We start from the raw sequence: 16,719 nt of genomic DNA, 5'->3' as shown, positions 1-16,719 counted from the left end.
GGTAATATCCAGTATGTTAGTATGGTACTGTCCAGTATGTCAGTATAGTACTGTCCAGTATGTCAGCATGGTACTGTAGTATAGTACTGTCCAGTATGTCAGCATGGTACTGTAGTATGGTACTGTCCAGTGTCATGACTGTCCTGATCAGGTCAGGTTACAGGAGACCACAACCCTACAGATTATCTCTCAACCCCAACAGAGGAGGAGAGATCTAGGGGTCTGAAGATGTGTGGGTTTTATAACCCCTCATGCCCCTGGTAAATCTCAGGCCACAGACAAATTCCTTTGTCCTGTCAATATGGAGAACCAAAATTTGAACATTAAACATGAAATAAAGGGACTTTGGAACAATGGTTTCCGTCAGCCACAATGGTGGTCATGACGATAGATGGAATATGAAAATGTATGTAATTTTTGTTTTGTTATTAAAGATTAATAGATGACGTTATTACGAAAACATTGTAACGTGAAGAGTTTTCCTAGTATATGTTTGATGTTTATACATTATACGTTGTGTGGAAAATGTCCAAATCAAAGTATCTTTTGGTAAAGATGAAATGTGAAGTTAGTCGTCTAAAATTGGATTTGAGTAACATCTAGACCTTGCCTCATTAACTTGCCCAGAGAATTGCCCTAAAGACGGTTACGCCCACTTCCGACCCGAGGGTATAAAACCTGTGGGTGAAGAATTTACAGGGAAGACTATGTGACCCAAGCTGCAGCCAAGGTCTAAAAATTCAACGAACCCAAAACGCAACGCAAGTTTGAAGACAAAGAAATATTTTTCTACCCAAGCTACGGATGAGTGGCTGTGTCTGAGCGGGTGAATTCAAGTCGAACCACCTAGCCTCCATATCCCATTGAATCGTGGTATCTACACTGTTTCATTCCAACGCTGTAAGCTCTGAGCTACAGAGCTGTCTGTCCTCAGAAGACCCCCTTCCCAGAGCAAGGGTGAGGGAACAGACTCCTAAGCCAAAAGGACACTGACATCGGGAGGACGATCAGAGAGGTGCGCCGGAGAAGTGCGTCATCATGCAGCTGAACGGTCCCTTGAACGGTCCACGCAGAGAATCCTCAGAGACCTTCCCCATGTAATTACATCATTATATTCTGACCCATAAGAGTGGCAGTTTGGGGCAAGGCTAGGGTTAGAATAGCATAGCTGACAAATTCACCCAAATGTATATTTCTCTCGTGTACTTTATTTTTTCTCTCTCTCTTTGAAATACGTAACACGTGCCATAGTGTGTTGGCCCGTTATACTAAGTTCTAATCAATAGCCTATAATGTGTTTTGTCTATGTGTATCTTTTATCCTCATTTTAGCTTTTTAGTAAATAAATATTCAACTAAGATTGGTGTGGTATGAACTCATTGGTGAGACCGGGGTCCTTGCAGATTCACGGACTATACGACGTTCAGAACTATACGACGTTCTGCTCTTTTGCACACCAATATCTCTACCTGTACATGACCATCTGATCATTTATCACTCCAGTGTTAATCTGCAAAAGTGTAATTATTCGCCTACCTCCTCATGCCTTTTGCACACAATGTATATAGACTCTCCTTTTTTCTACTGTATTATTGACTTGTTAATTGTTTACTCCATGTGTAACTCTGTGTTGTCTGTTCACACTGCTATGCTTTATCTTGGCCAGGTCGCAGTTGCAAATGAGAACTTGTTCTCAACTAGCCTACCTGGTTAAATAAAGGTGTTCTCAACTAGCCTACCTGGTTAAATAAAGGTGTTCTCAACTAGCCTACCTGGTTAAATAAAGGTGTTCTCAACTAGCCTACCTGGTTAAATAAAGGTGTTCTCAACTAGCCTACCTGGTTAAATAAAGGTGTTCTCAACTAGCCTACCTGGTTAAATAAAGGTGTTCTCAACTAGCCTACCTGGTTAAATAAAGGTGTTCTCAACTAGCCTACCTGGTTAAATAAAGGTGTTCTCAACTAGCCTACCTGGTTAAATAAAGGTGTTCTCAACTAGCCTACCTGGTTAAATAAAGGTGTTCTCAACTAGCCTACCTGGTTAAATAAAGGTGTTCTCAACTAGCCTACCTGGTTAAATAAAGGTGTTCTCAACTAGCCTACCTGGTTAAATAAAGGTGTTCTCAACTAGCCTACCTGGTTAAATAAAGGTGTTCTCAACTAGCCTACCTGGTTAAATAAAGGTGTTCTCAACTAGCCTACCTGGTTAAATAAAGGTGTTCTCAACTAGCCTACCTGGTTAAATAAAGGTGTTCTCAACTAGCCTACCTGGTTAAATAAAGGTGTTCTCAACTAGCCTACCTGGTTAAATAAAGGTGTTCTCAACTAGCCTACCTGGTTAAATAAAGGTGTTCTCAACTAGCCTACCTGGTTAAATAAAGGTGTTCTCAACTGGCCTACCTGGTTAAATAAAGGTGTTCTCAACTAGCCTACCTGGTTAAATAAAGGTGTTCTCAACTAGCCTACCTGGTTAAATAAAGGTGTTCTCAACTGGCCTACCTGGTTAAATAAAGGTGTTCTCAACTAGCCTACCTGGTTAAATAAAGGTGTTCTCAACTAGCCTACCTGGTTAAATAAAGGTGAAATAAAAAATATAAAAAATTAGCAGCTGTTGTAAAATCAATGATCTGATATTCTTTGAGTTAATTTGGGAAATAGAAACTCAAATAAAAACGAGTTTTCCCATGGTGCCCTAGGTTAATCAGTTAATAATTGCTTAATTCAGTTAATCACGCCATTAGAAACTTTTAATAATTCGATGAACAACAGTCGTCACATTAACTAATACAACGTCAGAACATATTGGCGCCCCCTGGTGAGGAATCTAATATAGGAATAGGCCGCACTGTTGGGTTAATTCCATACCACTTGTGTAACAAGATACATATATACCATTAATAGCTATAGGCAGAACTAGTGTGGGAGAGAAAAGTGTGTGTGACGTTCAATTGCACCCAGATACTGGTCTGGGGAGAACCACCCCTGTGGTATTTCTGACGAAAGCCAGTGTTGTGTGTGTGTGTGTGTGTGTGTGTGTGTGTGTGTGTGTGTGTGTGTGTGTGTGTGTGTGTGTGTGTGGGGGGGGGTCTACTGAATGCTACGAGCTAGGGCATAAGTACCAGCCGATGCAGGCATTCTGAAGATAATACTAGTTGGGACCAATTTTGTGTTATTTCTGTCGATCGCTTTCAGGAGTGACCGGACTCGGTCATAAGCAATTCCAAGAGCAGAGGAGCCAGCCATTACGGAAATTGGAGTAGACATATTCGTTTGACTGAAGCAAAGTCATTATTTCTCCACCTCTCGCGTTAGGTAATGTGAAGAGTATAAGGGTTGAACGTGAGACGTCCCCTAGTAAACCAGTTCCCTTGTTAGAGGGAACTTCTCTTGTGCGGAGAGGTGAAAACCCCGCACAAGGAAAGCTAAGCATTGCGCCAGATGCAAAGCTAGCAAAGGGCAGCAGCCATTTTTGTTTTCTCCTTTGTTCATAGTGAATTCCCACGCCAGGTGGGAATCCTGTGAGATCTCAGCTTGCTCTATCAGTAACCTCTGGCAACGAATCGGCAGTCATTTTTCGTAAAATAATTCAGGTTACGCTGTAGGATATCAAACCAGTCTCAACTGATTGGATAATATTGTATTTCAATTTTATACATACATTAAATTGATACACTACCTTTCCAGGTTGGTTATTGGAAAAATACACAAACTAGTGTGTTCTAACCAATGAGACATGGTTAAACTGTTCCACATTAACTTAGATATAGCAACTATTTCAGGTTAAATAAAGATAATTTCTGTAGCCTATACGGGGTTGACTAATCATTCAAATTGATTAATAAATTAAATCTGTTTTACCAGCTTAGGGAGACCTTTTTACAGTATTGTGAAAGTCTACCTTCACTGGTACCTGGTCGATTTTAGCTTGTGTTAACAGTGACCTCCGGTGGTGAAGAATCACCAGTAATTATTTTAAATAATTCAGGTTAAGCTGTACGATATCTAACCAGTCTCAACTGATTGGATATCATTGGCTCATTCAATTTAATACATACATTAAATTGCTACACTACCTTTCCAGGTTGATTATTGGAATAATACGCAAACTAACGTGTTCTAACCAATGAGACATGGTTAAACTGTTCCACATTAACTTAGATATAGCAACTCTTTCAGGTGAATTAAAGTAAAAATTTCAAAATAGCCTATACAGGTTAGATTTATCATTGAAATCGATCTAATCAATTAAATCTGTTTTGGCAAGTTCAGTAATAACCAACTCACATTACTGACCCAGTCTTGAGGATTCATTGACATTTACAAACTGAGTTAAATCGTGTTTTCAGCCTCCAACTCAAAAACCCAAACATTACATAAATTGAAATAACTGCTAATCATAACAATGAGCAATCCATCAAATGGGTTTCCACCCATTTCCCCTCTAATCAGTGGACCTTCACCCACGGAAAGATTGATCGCTGACCTCAGCAACGATGCAAATCCTAACTATGCCGAGGGGCTGGAAATGGTAGATTTCGATGCCATAAGCGAGAAAAATGCAGACATTGTGACAGATGCTCTTCAAAATAGACCATCAGGTGGAGGCCTGGTAAACGTTCTCTCCAGTTTAGCCCTCAACTATGCACACCAGCAGAGATGGACACTGCACCAGTACCTCAGTGCCCAGCAGAGGCACGAGCAGGAAGCTGGGGAGTTCAAGGCACAGATGGAGAGAACCAGGGAGCTGGCATCGAAAGCCGAAAAGGATAAGCTACTGCTAGCCGAGGAACTGTGTGTGAAGACAGATACATTGGAAGACCTGTCTAACACTTATAACAAAGAACGCAAACAAACTCTTGACCAAGTCCGTATTCTAAAGGAACAACTCGTTTGAACCAAAACTAAATACGATGAAGTCCACGCAAAACTAGATGAATCTAACGAGCTAGCTAGAAACCGGGGTGAGCAACTTAATGCCCTGCAAACGGTTGTGAATGAAACCACTCAAAGCAATAATGCTCTATTCCAAAAGCTGCAGACCAAAGACGATCAGTTAATGAACACAATGACCAAGTTGGAGGAAAAAACAGCAGAACTCATTGAAGTCGCTGAATTAATGAAGGATGAAAAAGACCAGGTGAGAAGGTTGGAAAAGGTGACCTCTAAACAAAAGGAGGACATCGCATCACTGGATCTCTAACTCCACACTCGAGGCCTCTCACTGCAAACCATGACAGATAAGTAGGAGGCCAAGCGGAGCAAGGGCGACACCTACGCGTCTAAAATAAACACCCTCAACTCCCGGGTGGACTCTGCGATGCAGCAGAACACCACCCTTAGGTATCATCTGGAGGAACTCCAGAACAGTCACGCGCTATCGCGGGACAACCAAACCAAGCAACCTAGCTCCCATCCGGAGCTCAGAGACAGAGGGAATGTAGATGACAGGAGATTTCAGCCTCTTTCTCTTGGCCATTTGGCCCACAGTGAATTGGGGCCTCCTCACCAACACAACCACAGCGTGACTTTTCCTCTTGGCCTTTCGGCCCACAATTCCCCACGGGAGAGTGCAGATGCTCCCCACGTACTTGGCGGGGATCGCCTTGACAAAATCGTCAAAAACTTCCGCCTCTTTTACCCCGTCCCGGAAAAGCCAAACGACACTGAGACATTCTTAGCAGACATAGAGGACGCCTTTGATGGCTACCCAAATGCTACGAATGCAGACAGGCTCTACCTTTTGAAGCGAACATCCAACAGACACGTGACAAGGTTCATCCATCTACAAGAGCAACACGTGCAAAACGACTATGCTAAACTTGCCACAGTTTTGAAAATAGAATTCAGTGGTTCTGCGACTCGTAAACACGATAGCTCGTTGGCTAACAATATCAGACATCCACAAGCATCCACAAGCCTACTATCACCGGCTTTGTTCAGCTTACTTTGGCATGCTCACTGAAACCGGAATGGAAGATCTATTACCATTTAAACAACTGTTCCTGTCAAACATGTCTCCCAACTTCATTAACTTCATTAACCATCCCCTTGTGCCGAAAACGTTTAGATTTCCACTGGGAACGACTCCCCAGATGACGCTCACCGCAATAGGGGTGTGTGCGCTATCGATCCGCATTGGAACCGAGGAAGTATCTCACTACCTACTGGTTGTCGCGGACCTTTTGGTAAGATTGGGTGTGAAACTCGATACCATACACCAAGTTCTTTGGTCTTTGGCGCAGCCAAACAAACATGCCTTGTCTTTCGACCCAGTGCAAATGGCATCCGGGCAGACTATTCCTGAAGCTTGCAAGGTGAAAACTGAGTCCGCTATGTTGATTCCGGCAAGAACCACAGAGGTTTCTGTAAGACTGAACCTGGCGCCCGGATACCGGATGGAAGGCAACACTGCGTTCTTCCAACCCTCTCCGCAACTATTCGACTTGGGGCTAACCATCAATGGCAATCCGCTGTTGGAACTAACCACTAGATCCACTTACCTCCTGGTACAAAATCTGACTCAAGCGGATATATTCATTTCTCGGCACACTCAGCTAGGAACATTGATCGATTACTCCTTCCATGATTTTGAACTGGTCGTTCCCGTGATTGGGCCTCTTCCGTCCTCCCTAGACCTAGATGGACAGGGACGTACGCTGTTTACTTGTCAGTCAAAAGCAATCGCACTAACTCCCGTATTACCACTTGACGACACATCAACGTTCAGGCTGGATGTCGATTCTGACAGCAACCTGTTAATATACTCCATCGTCACGGAGGATGATATCGCGTCTCCTCCTGCATGCGAAGTACACTCTTGTGAGGTAACAACCGATGACTCTCCCAAAAGTGACATGCCATCACCACCCGATGAAGACCTGTACAATGTCACCGAACCATATCCTGGTTTCCATGCACAGGTAGTACAACTACTGTCGGAGGCTGATGCTCTTGTGAATGACACTGAACGCCATCAGTTGAGAGAATTGTTTAACAAACACAGTGAGATCTGGTCAACAGACTCATTGGATTGCGGGGTTACAGGTATCCATGTGGTGCATATTCCTACGACACCCGGAGCAACTCCTACGTTTGTTAGACAACACAAAATCCCGCTCGCAGCATACGCAGCGGTACAAGAGATTATCGATTCCTTATTAGCTAAACGGATAATCAGGGAATGTAACAGTACATACAGCGCTCCCGTGTGGCCCGTTCTAAAACCAAGGGGTAAATGGCGTCTTACCGTTGACTATAGAGAACTTAACAAACTGGTTCCGTTGTCTTGTTGGCCAATGACACAGCTAGTCCAAAAGTTGCCAAAGGTGGGAAATGCCAAGTACTTCTCCACCGTCGACGTTGCTAATGGTTTCTGGACCATGACAGTCGACCATCGTGACCAACATAAGTTGGCTTTGAACAAGCTCTTCACGTTCAATCGTTGCCGATTCGGGTATGCGAACTCCCCCTCAGAGTTCAACATCTTCCTGCACAAGGCAATGCCAGACGCAGCCTCTAGGGGGACGATAATCTACGTGGACGACGTTCTCATGAGAAGTGAGACTTGGTCACATCACCTCAATGAAATGGACCACGTTCTCACCCAACTCGGGACTGCAGGGGCTAAGTTGGCCATCATGAAAGGACAATGGTGCAGGACCAAGGTAAACTACGTTGGGCTTCTGGTGGGTGCTGAGGGCATCCTGCCACAGTCTAACTGAATCCAAGCAGTCCACAACATCAAAACACCTACGAACCTTCACGAGGTGCGCAGCTTCTTGGGAGTATGTAATTACTCCCGTCAATTCAACGAAAACTACGCCGACTTGTCAAAACCGTTGACTCGTCTTATTCAGGAAAAACACCCCATTCTTTTGGGTTGTCACTCACAACGAAGCTGTGGCTTCCTTGAAAAACCAGCTTTGCAAGGAACCCTGCCTGGTATACACCAACAAACACTAGACATTATTTTTGGAAGTCGGTTTCTCAGAGCACTGCCGTAGCGCTGGGTTGTACCAAAAATACGACCAAGACAAACGTGTGGTAGCTTACGCGAGCAAAACACAACCCTGCTGAACACAAATACTCAGACTGCTAAAAAGCGCTACTGTCGACAGTCTGGGCAATCAAACACTTCACCAGTTGTGTCGGCGGACAAAAGGTGATCATAGAAACATGTCACCAGCCTGTGACTTTTCTGAAAAGCCAACAAATCCGTGAGGGTGCTGTACACAACAGCAGGATAGCGGCTTGGCTTATGACGCTGCAGAGCCATGATGTCGTATCAACTACGAAAAAGCGAAAAACCTGCCTTTGGGCAGTGCTTTGGCGGTGTGTCAACGCTGTGGTGACGATGAAACCGACTCCGCAACAACCCCGCGTGACATCGCTCCGCCATTGCCTTCGAACCATCACTACTTCGAAGAGAACATGTGTCTTGAAATGCCAGTGGCATTTTTTTTTACCACCATCTAGACCACTTGCAAGCTGGGGTGGGATTGGTATGGCACAACGACATTCCGTGTAAACCACTTCAATTTCAGCTTGGCAACAAGACCAGCCAGTTTGCAGAAGTGGCTGGCATGCTGATCACCCTGCAAACGGAGGTGAAACGCGAGTTGTCAGAACTGGCGATCTGCACCGACTCAAACTACTCGAGACTCACCTTCTTATGCCACTTGCCGTTTTGGAAACAAAAGCACATGACTACTTCAAGTGGTAAAGAGGTGAAAAACAAAGAGCTCATCCTAGCTTGTGATGACCTCATCACCAAACACGACATACAGGTGTATTGGAAGAAAGTCAGGGGACACTCCAAATCACCTTGTCGTGACAAACTTGGCAACAACCATGCCGACAGCATGGCGAAATCAGGTGCAATTCATGGCACCCCTTGAGTGTTTGATGCTCGAGATGAAAAAAAACACTGAGGAAGCTACGGTGTCTGCGGTAACGCGTAGCCATGTAGCACCACAGAAAACGTCTTCGCACGAACATAATGTGTTGCTAACGCATTAATTCCTGAATAGCGATCTGGTAGCAATGCAACACCAAGAGTCCCTCGCCACTTTGATGGCATTCCTGTCGGATCCTGTGAACCACCCAGTGTCCGAACTGGCTTTGGTAGGTTCACACGACTTGCGTTCACTGTACGAAACTAAACAGCACCTCACAATTGTAGATGACCTACTGGTTCATGTTTCAGAAACCGACACCGCTCAAAGGTGGGTGGTTCCTAAAACACAGAGGGGGATGATGATAGCTCATGCCCACGACGAGCCATGTGGAGGCCATAGGGGGGTCAAGGCTACATGTGAAACATTGTGGCAGGTGGCCTACTTGCCTCACATGGAACAAGACGTGGCACAATACGTGAGGGGGTGTCTAGTTTGCTGCCAGTTTCAACCCTCCAAGCCACTTCACAGAGCACCCCTGCAACGCAAGGGTGTGTCTTACCCCTGGAGCTCGATCCAGATCGACTGGGTCGGCCCAGTTGCCAGGTCAGCCAGAGGCAACAAGTATCTCCTCACAGTGACTTGCACATTCCCAAAGTGGGTGGAGTGCCTGCCGGCGACCAATGACACAGCGGAAACCATGGCCGTTCTTTTGCTAAACCACGTTTTCAGTCGTTTCGGCCTGCCAGGAGAAACCGTGGACAGCGACAGAGGAACCCACTTTTCGGCAGCTGTAATGACCGAACTGTGGAGGCTTCTGGGAGTCAAAGCTAAATTCCACATCGCATATCACCCTAGGAGCTCGGGCAGGGTAGAAAGGAGCAACCAAACAATCGTTAGAATCTTGAGGAAATATGTGGCAGCCAACCACAAAGATTGAGACCTCAAACTCACATTGGTACTGATGGCGATCAGAGCCACACGCAACAGGTCTACAGGAATAACACCCTTCGAGATGATGACGGGCCGGCAAATGGCGCTTCCATTGTATCTCCTGTACCAACCAGGAGATGTCGCTGCAGCCACCGCCTACACGGCTCATCAATACGTGACCGACCTGCGGAACCATCTCCAGACTACCTTTGCGTATGCTCAAGGACAGTTGGAAAGAAGTGCAGAAGGTGACAAGACCTATTATGACAAAAAGGCATCACACCAAGTGTTCGAGGTCGGGGATAAGGAGTGGTACTACATATACACCAAACCCGCGGGCGTCGCAACAAAGTTCCTGCCCCACTGGACGGGGCCACACGAGATTGTGGTGAAGCTATCACCTGTAGCTTACCAGATCAGAATCAGCAAAGGTCGACAAAACGCCACATTAAAGTGGGTCCACCGGAACCAAATCAAGTTGTACACTCCACCCATGGGAATAGAAGGGGTGCTAGCCAGCACCGAATAGATAAAAACCTAGCAAAGTCAGAGGTACTAAGAAAATTCTTAAGTACCCTTAGCTGATCCCTGCCAGGAGATCAGTACATTGCACCTAACATCTCTTATTTACACTATTGATATCGTCCTGCGCTGTACTGTTTCAAAATAAGAAAACCAGAAAAATTGTTGTCAAAACATTTGTTTGTTTAAAAAAAACAAATAACTTAAATAATCCAACAATCTCTGATTATGCGTTTCTGTAGGACGGAGTTCCTTTGGCTGATCCTGACACTCTGCACCCTGGTCAAAACCAACCCAGCAGACGTAATCACGAACGGACCCCCTACGGGAATCGTTCTCAGCGACGACTCAGGACTCCTCATAACTAACGCGCAGAGTACACACGCAGAGGGTGTATGTCCACCTAGATGCAGAGAATGTGTACCGCCAACACATTCCACCTGTGGCGCATTTGAGTTGGACCGGGGCTGACTGGACCAGTCAGGCAATTAAGCATGCCCAGCTAGACACTGCCCATATGTTGGCCCAACTCCAAAAGTTCACAGTAACCCAGTCAGAACTAGCCGAACCCAGGCGAGAGAAACGATTATGCCGGGGCCTTACTATCGATAGGGGCAGCCGTAGGGTCACTATTTGCCCTAGGTACCACTGTCGTCAACGCAGTCAGTCAAGCCACAGTCAATAGGAATGTTAGGGAGATTACTGAAAAGATTCCACTTATCCAACAGCAGATGAAGGCACAGGCCCTCAGGTTGCAACATGTGGGAAAGTCTCTCCAGGACACTATTCTGGTGGTCAACACACACGCTACTCTCCTGAACATAACTTTCCTGTCTGTAGGAAAGCTAGCAGAGGTCATGAACCATGACTATGCCCATGTCCAATTGGTTCAATCGTTCCTGGAGGATTTTCTCCGTGAAGTTAGCTCTTCTATGGACCACTTAGCCATGAATAGAATCTCCTCATATGTAGTGCCCCTCTCAATGGTGCACAACATATTGACCTCAGCTACTTCAACCACGATAAGGCCATTACAGTCACATTTGGCCTATAGTCTGGGGTCGGCCATCCCAATACACGTTGATGTTGGTCGTAATGAAGTGGGATTTCTACTGACGCTGCCGGTTGTTGAACTGGAGAATATCTACAGATTGAAAACAGTTCTCAATGTAGGATTACCAGGAAAACAACCCAGATTTCTCTCTCACCCCTAACCTGTTAATGTGTACTCTAACTAAAGACGTCTACTACCTCTGTCCTAGCAAACCGTTTGTCAGGGATAACACTGAGCATCTTTGTGGCATTAAAGCTTTCACCAGCGAAGAACGCTGTAGAGCCAAACTAACAGCCAGGGATGGGGCCACCACCACACAAGTGGAGGTGGTAGGGAACCGATGGTTGGTCAACACACCGTTCGCGTCCGCCACTATGACTTACGAACGCCATGACTCCATCACCCAATTGAACCTCCCCAACCAGACTGTTTTTGTTAAGGTACCAGAGGGGGCGATTATTCACATAGACGACCTCGCTCTATACCAACTTCCCGACGACAGGATAGACCCAGAGATTGCCGGACGCTTTTTCTAAACGTTCCCTTGAGTTACCACAAGCCATTCAAAACCAAATCCAGTACGAGGGACCCATGGCTGTTGATCTTAGCGTACGGGATGAGGCACTTTAAGTTGACCCGACTGACTACAGACCAAAAGATTGGTCTGTCGTCCACTCTTGGACGGTGCCGGACAGTATCCTGACTGTTACCATGATCCTTGGTCTTATTTCCCTTGACGTGTGCACCTACTACGTACACAGGCACACACGTGCAATGGAAGACCTAATGAGGTCTTATACTAGGATCACCTGTGGGACGGAAGCGATTCAGATTTTTGGAAAGTTGGCATTAGATCCTGAAACCCCCTAGGGTGCCCAGTCCCAGCCTCCTCTCCCGAACTCGCTAGGTCAGCCCAGTAACGTGCCCAATGGAAAAACTTGGCCCCTAAAGGCCAAAGCTTACAAGTGCCTTAACTACCCACCTGCAAGTAGGATCACCCTAGACATGCCATTAGAGACAATGCCATGATAGAGTCATTTAGCCAAGACCTTGGACATATATAGAACATAGTCCAAATTAGATGATTAAGGTGTGGTAGACACATTTTGTATACTTTTATGTTTTTATTCCATTCTTTTTCGTGTAATTTCCTTTGACACTTAGGAAGCAGTAGAGCCCCAATGCCGCTCGTTTGGGGGGGAAATGTAATGATGTATTGCCTGAGTGTTGTGCGTTATTAACATCTGCCAATTTACTGCCTAGGTCCACTAGCCGGGATAACCGGACGACGGGCCGGAACACAGAGCCACTGCCGGACCTCCCTCCAATCTGGTGGTGGTCCGCAGCTTGCGGAAATCTTATCAGGGTGAACCAACCACTGCTATGGTGATCCACAAACCAGGACATCCGATGGTCATTCTTATGGTTGGTTGCAACATGCAGAATCATTCCGAGTTGAACCTACCAGAGGGGGACTGTCATGACTGTCCTGATCAGGTCAGGTTACAGGAGACCACAACCCTACAGATTATCTCTCAACCCCAACAGAGGAGGAGAGATCTAGGGGTCTGAAGATGTGGGGTTTTTATGACCCCTCACGCCCCTGATAAATCTCAGGCCACAGACAAATTCCTTTGTCCTGTTAGTATGGAGAACCAGCCTCAGAACATTAAACATGAAATAAAGGGACTTTGGAACAATGGTTTCCGTCAGCCACAATAGTGGTCATGCCGATAGATGGACTATGAAAATGTATGTAATTTTTGTTTTGTTATTAAAGGTTAATAGATGACGTTATTATGAAAACATTGTAACGTGAAGGGTTTTCCTAGTATATGTTTGATGTTTATACATTATACGTTGTGTGGAAAATGTCCAAATCAAAGGGAATGTTTTGGTAAAGATGAAATGTTAAGTTAGTTGTCTAAAATTGGATTTGAGTGAAATCTAGACCTTGCCTCATTAACTTGGTACGCCCAGAGAATTGCCCTAAAGACGGTTACGCCCACTTCTGACCCGAGGGTATAAAACCTGTGGGTGAAGAATTTACAGGGAAGACTACATGACCCAGGTGCGCCGGAGAAGTGCATGAGGTGCGCCGGAGAAGTGCAGCTGAACGGTCCCTTGAACGGTCCACGCAGAGAATCCTCGGAGACCTTCCCCACGTAATTACATCATTATATTCTGACCCATAAGAGTGGCAGTTTGGGGCAAGGCTAGGGTTAGAATAGCATAGCTGACAAATTCACCCAAATGTATATTTCTCTCGTGTACTTTCTTTTTCCTCTCTCTCTTTGAAATCCCCGTTTTGGGTAACACGCGCCATAGTGTGTTGGCCCGTTATACTAAGTTCTAATCAATAGCCTATAATGTGTTTTGTCCACGTGTACCTTTTATCATAATTTTAGCTTTTTAGTAAATACATTTTCAACTAAGATTGGTGTGGTATGAACTCATTGGTGAGACCCGGGTCCGTGCAGATTCACGGATTATACGACGTTCAGAACGAAATTGTAGAGTTAACTGGTTAATTAGCGGCTGTTGTAAAATCGATGTTCTGATATTCTTTGAGTTAATTTGGGAAATAGAAACTCAATAAAAACTAGTTTTCCCATGGTGCCCCAGGTTAATGAGTTGATTTAGTTAATCACACAATTAGAAACTTTTAATCATTCGATGAACAACAGTCGTCACATTAACTAACACATTAACTAATACAACGTCATGACACCAGTATGTCAGCATGGTAATATCCAGTATGTCAGCATGGTACTGTCCAGTATGTCAGCATGGTACTGTCCAGTATGTCAGCATGGTACTGTCCAGTATGTCAGCATGGTACTGTCCAGTATGTCAGCATTCTACTGTCCAGTATGTCAGCCTGGTACTGTCCAGTATGTCAGCATGGTACTGCCCAGTATGTCAGTATGGTACTGCCCAGTATGTCAGCATGGTACTGCCCAGTATGTCAGCATGGTACTGCCCAGTATGTCAGCATGGTACTGTCCAGTATCAATTTGACAACATTTTCCACAAAAGTGAGTCAGTTGAACAAACTCCAAGATGAAACTTGTCTCCCATTTCTTAATGCTCAATGAAATCCCTGGTGGAGACCAGTCAGCATGACTTTCATTCTTGATTGATCAGAGTTTTCCATTGAATGATGATGAAACTCAAAGCATCAATGATTTCTCTGCAGGGTGGCTGGTAGAAATTCCTTCTTGCCCTTAGATTCCATATTTATCACTATGCAATCACTTGGTTGCTAGCAGGAGACTTGTAAGATTTATTTCAGATTGTTGTTGAGGGGAGAAATTGTGAAATACTTCACCAGGATTGCACTCCGTATCAGTGACTGAGTTTCAGAATTGTGCTCCATGTCACTTGTCAGGTCCAATCTGTTGGCTGTATGGTCCGCTGTCAATCTGTGGAAGAGAGTTACATATATTCCATGTTTGTGCCTCTCTGGCACAATTTCCAGATTAAATTGGTAATCACTCTAGCCTGGAATAGAGAAAAAACAATCTGCTAGAGGTTCAGAACCATTAGTAATGCGTCACTGGATGTCCCTCCATCTGTCACATTTGAACACTTTTCTAGAATGTACACTACCCCATTCAAACATGTGCCAAGTATGACTAAACCGAAAAGGTGTTAGGTAACACTTTACATTGGGTGACATGCTCCCATTTCAAAAACCACAACTTTCAAGGCTTGGTTAAATAATGAATTAATGTTTAAGGGAATTAAGTGAATGTTATTGAAAGAAAGGCATAAGAATTAAAGGACTAGATTACATATCCTTTTATATCACCATTTGTATAGAGGTCAATGACAAACTACATCTGCAGGGGAACAGGATAATAAAATAGACTTGGTAATGCAACAGCTAGCAGTGGTGGTCAACACAAAATAACAGTTATCTTGGGCTACTTTATCCATCATAGTATAACCTAACTGACGTTACCGGTCACACCCTGATCTGTTTCACCTGTCCTTGTCTCCACCCCCCTGCAGGTGTCGCCCATCTTCCCATTATCCCATGTATTTATACCTGTGTTTTCTGTCTGTCTGGGCCAGTTCGTCTGGTCTGCCTACCAGCAGTTTGTCTCAGGTCCTCTCTTTTTCTCGTCCTCCTGGTTTTTGACCTTTGCCTGTCCTGACCCTGTACCCGTCCCCCTGACCACTGCCTGCCTGCCGTCCTGTACCTTTGCCTGTCCTGACCCTGTACCCGTCCCCCTGACCACTGCCTGCCTGCCGTCCTGTACCTTTGCCTGTCCTGACCCTGTACCCGTCCCCCTGACCACTGCCTGCCTCTGAGCCTGCCTGCCGTCCTCTACCTTTGTTCCACCCCTGAATTACCGACCTCTGCCTGACCAGACCCTGAGCCTGCCTGCCGTCCTGTACTTTGACCTCTGCTCTGGATTTCGACCACTGCCTGCCTTGACCTGTCGTGTGCCTGCCCCTGTGGTTACAATAAACAATTGGGGGAGTCCTTTCAGGCATCTAAACAGAAAGAGGAGACAGAGGGCAAGAACAGGCCATTCAACTGAATAACAGAACCCGGTGTGACTACACTGTCACTATGGTGGTACAAAGCCACAGCTCAGTCAATATTTTACCACTCAGTTCATTATTCACAAATAAAGAGCTCAAGAGAAGCTTTTAGCATGTCAAGTTATCACTTGATACTTAAGAGTAGGCTTCTCCCAATAGTACTGCTCTGGATATGAGTAGCCATATTGACATTTTCCCAGCAACAGGGGGGGTTGAATTATAGTATGGGGAAAGACCTGGACATGTACTGTTGCTTTTGCCAGTAGGCTTAATCTGTTGGACTTTTTTCTTTCTGAACAAAATGTACAGACCAGGGATGTATACACTATTACCTTCACTATAGTGGCAGGTAAAATGCCCTTAAGTGGTTTGGCACTATTTTACTTTCCAAGTGGCGTTTCCACACATATTTTGCCAAATTAGAGGATTCGTGTTTACTCTTCACCGCTCATCATCTTGGCTGGTGTTCAGATTTCACCCAGCTACTTTTTTACCACTATGTCCCTGGTACAGACCTATGTTCCAATTGGAACCTAAGGTAGGTAACCTAAGGTAGGTTGAGATAGAACAAAAAACCATGCAGGCTATATGGACTGAAGATGGCATGGGTATGATATGTTTTGATACTGCAATCCTATAAGGAAGAGATTATTTCCCATGAGAACTATACTGTGTAGCCTTAGCTTGCAGCAGGCGGAAAGGGTGTGCTGTGGGCTAGAGCGGAAAGACATTTGTAAGGTTCTTTAAAGCTGAGGCACGC

Source organism: Oncorhynchus kisutch, linkage group LG25 (assembly GCF_002021735.2).
Source record: "Oncorhynchus kisutch isolate 150728-3 linkage group LG25, Okis_V2, whole genome shotgun sequence".
Classification (NCBI taxonomy): domain Eukaryota; kingdom Metazoa; phylum Chordata; class Actinopteri; order Salmoniformes; family Salmonidae; genus Oncorhynchus; species Oncorhynchus kisutch.
The sequence above is the reverse complement of the archived record's forward strand: the minus strand, read 5'-3'. Positions refer to the sequence as shown.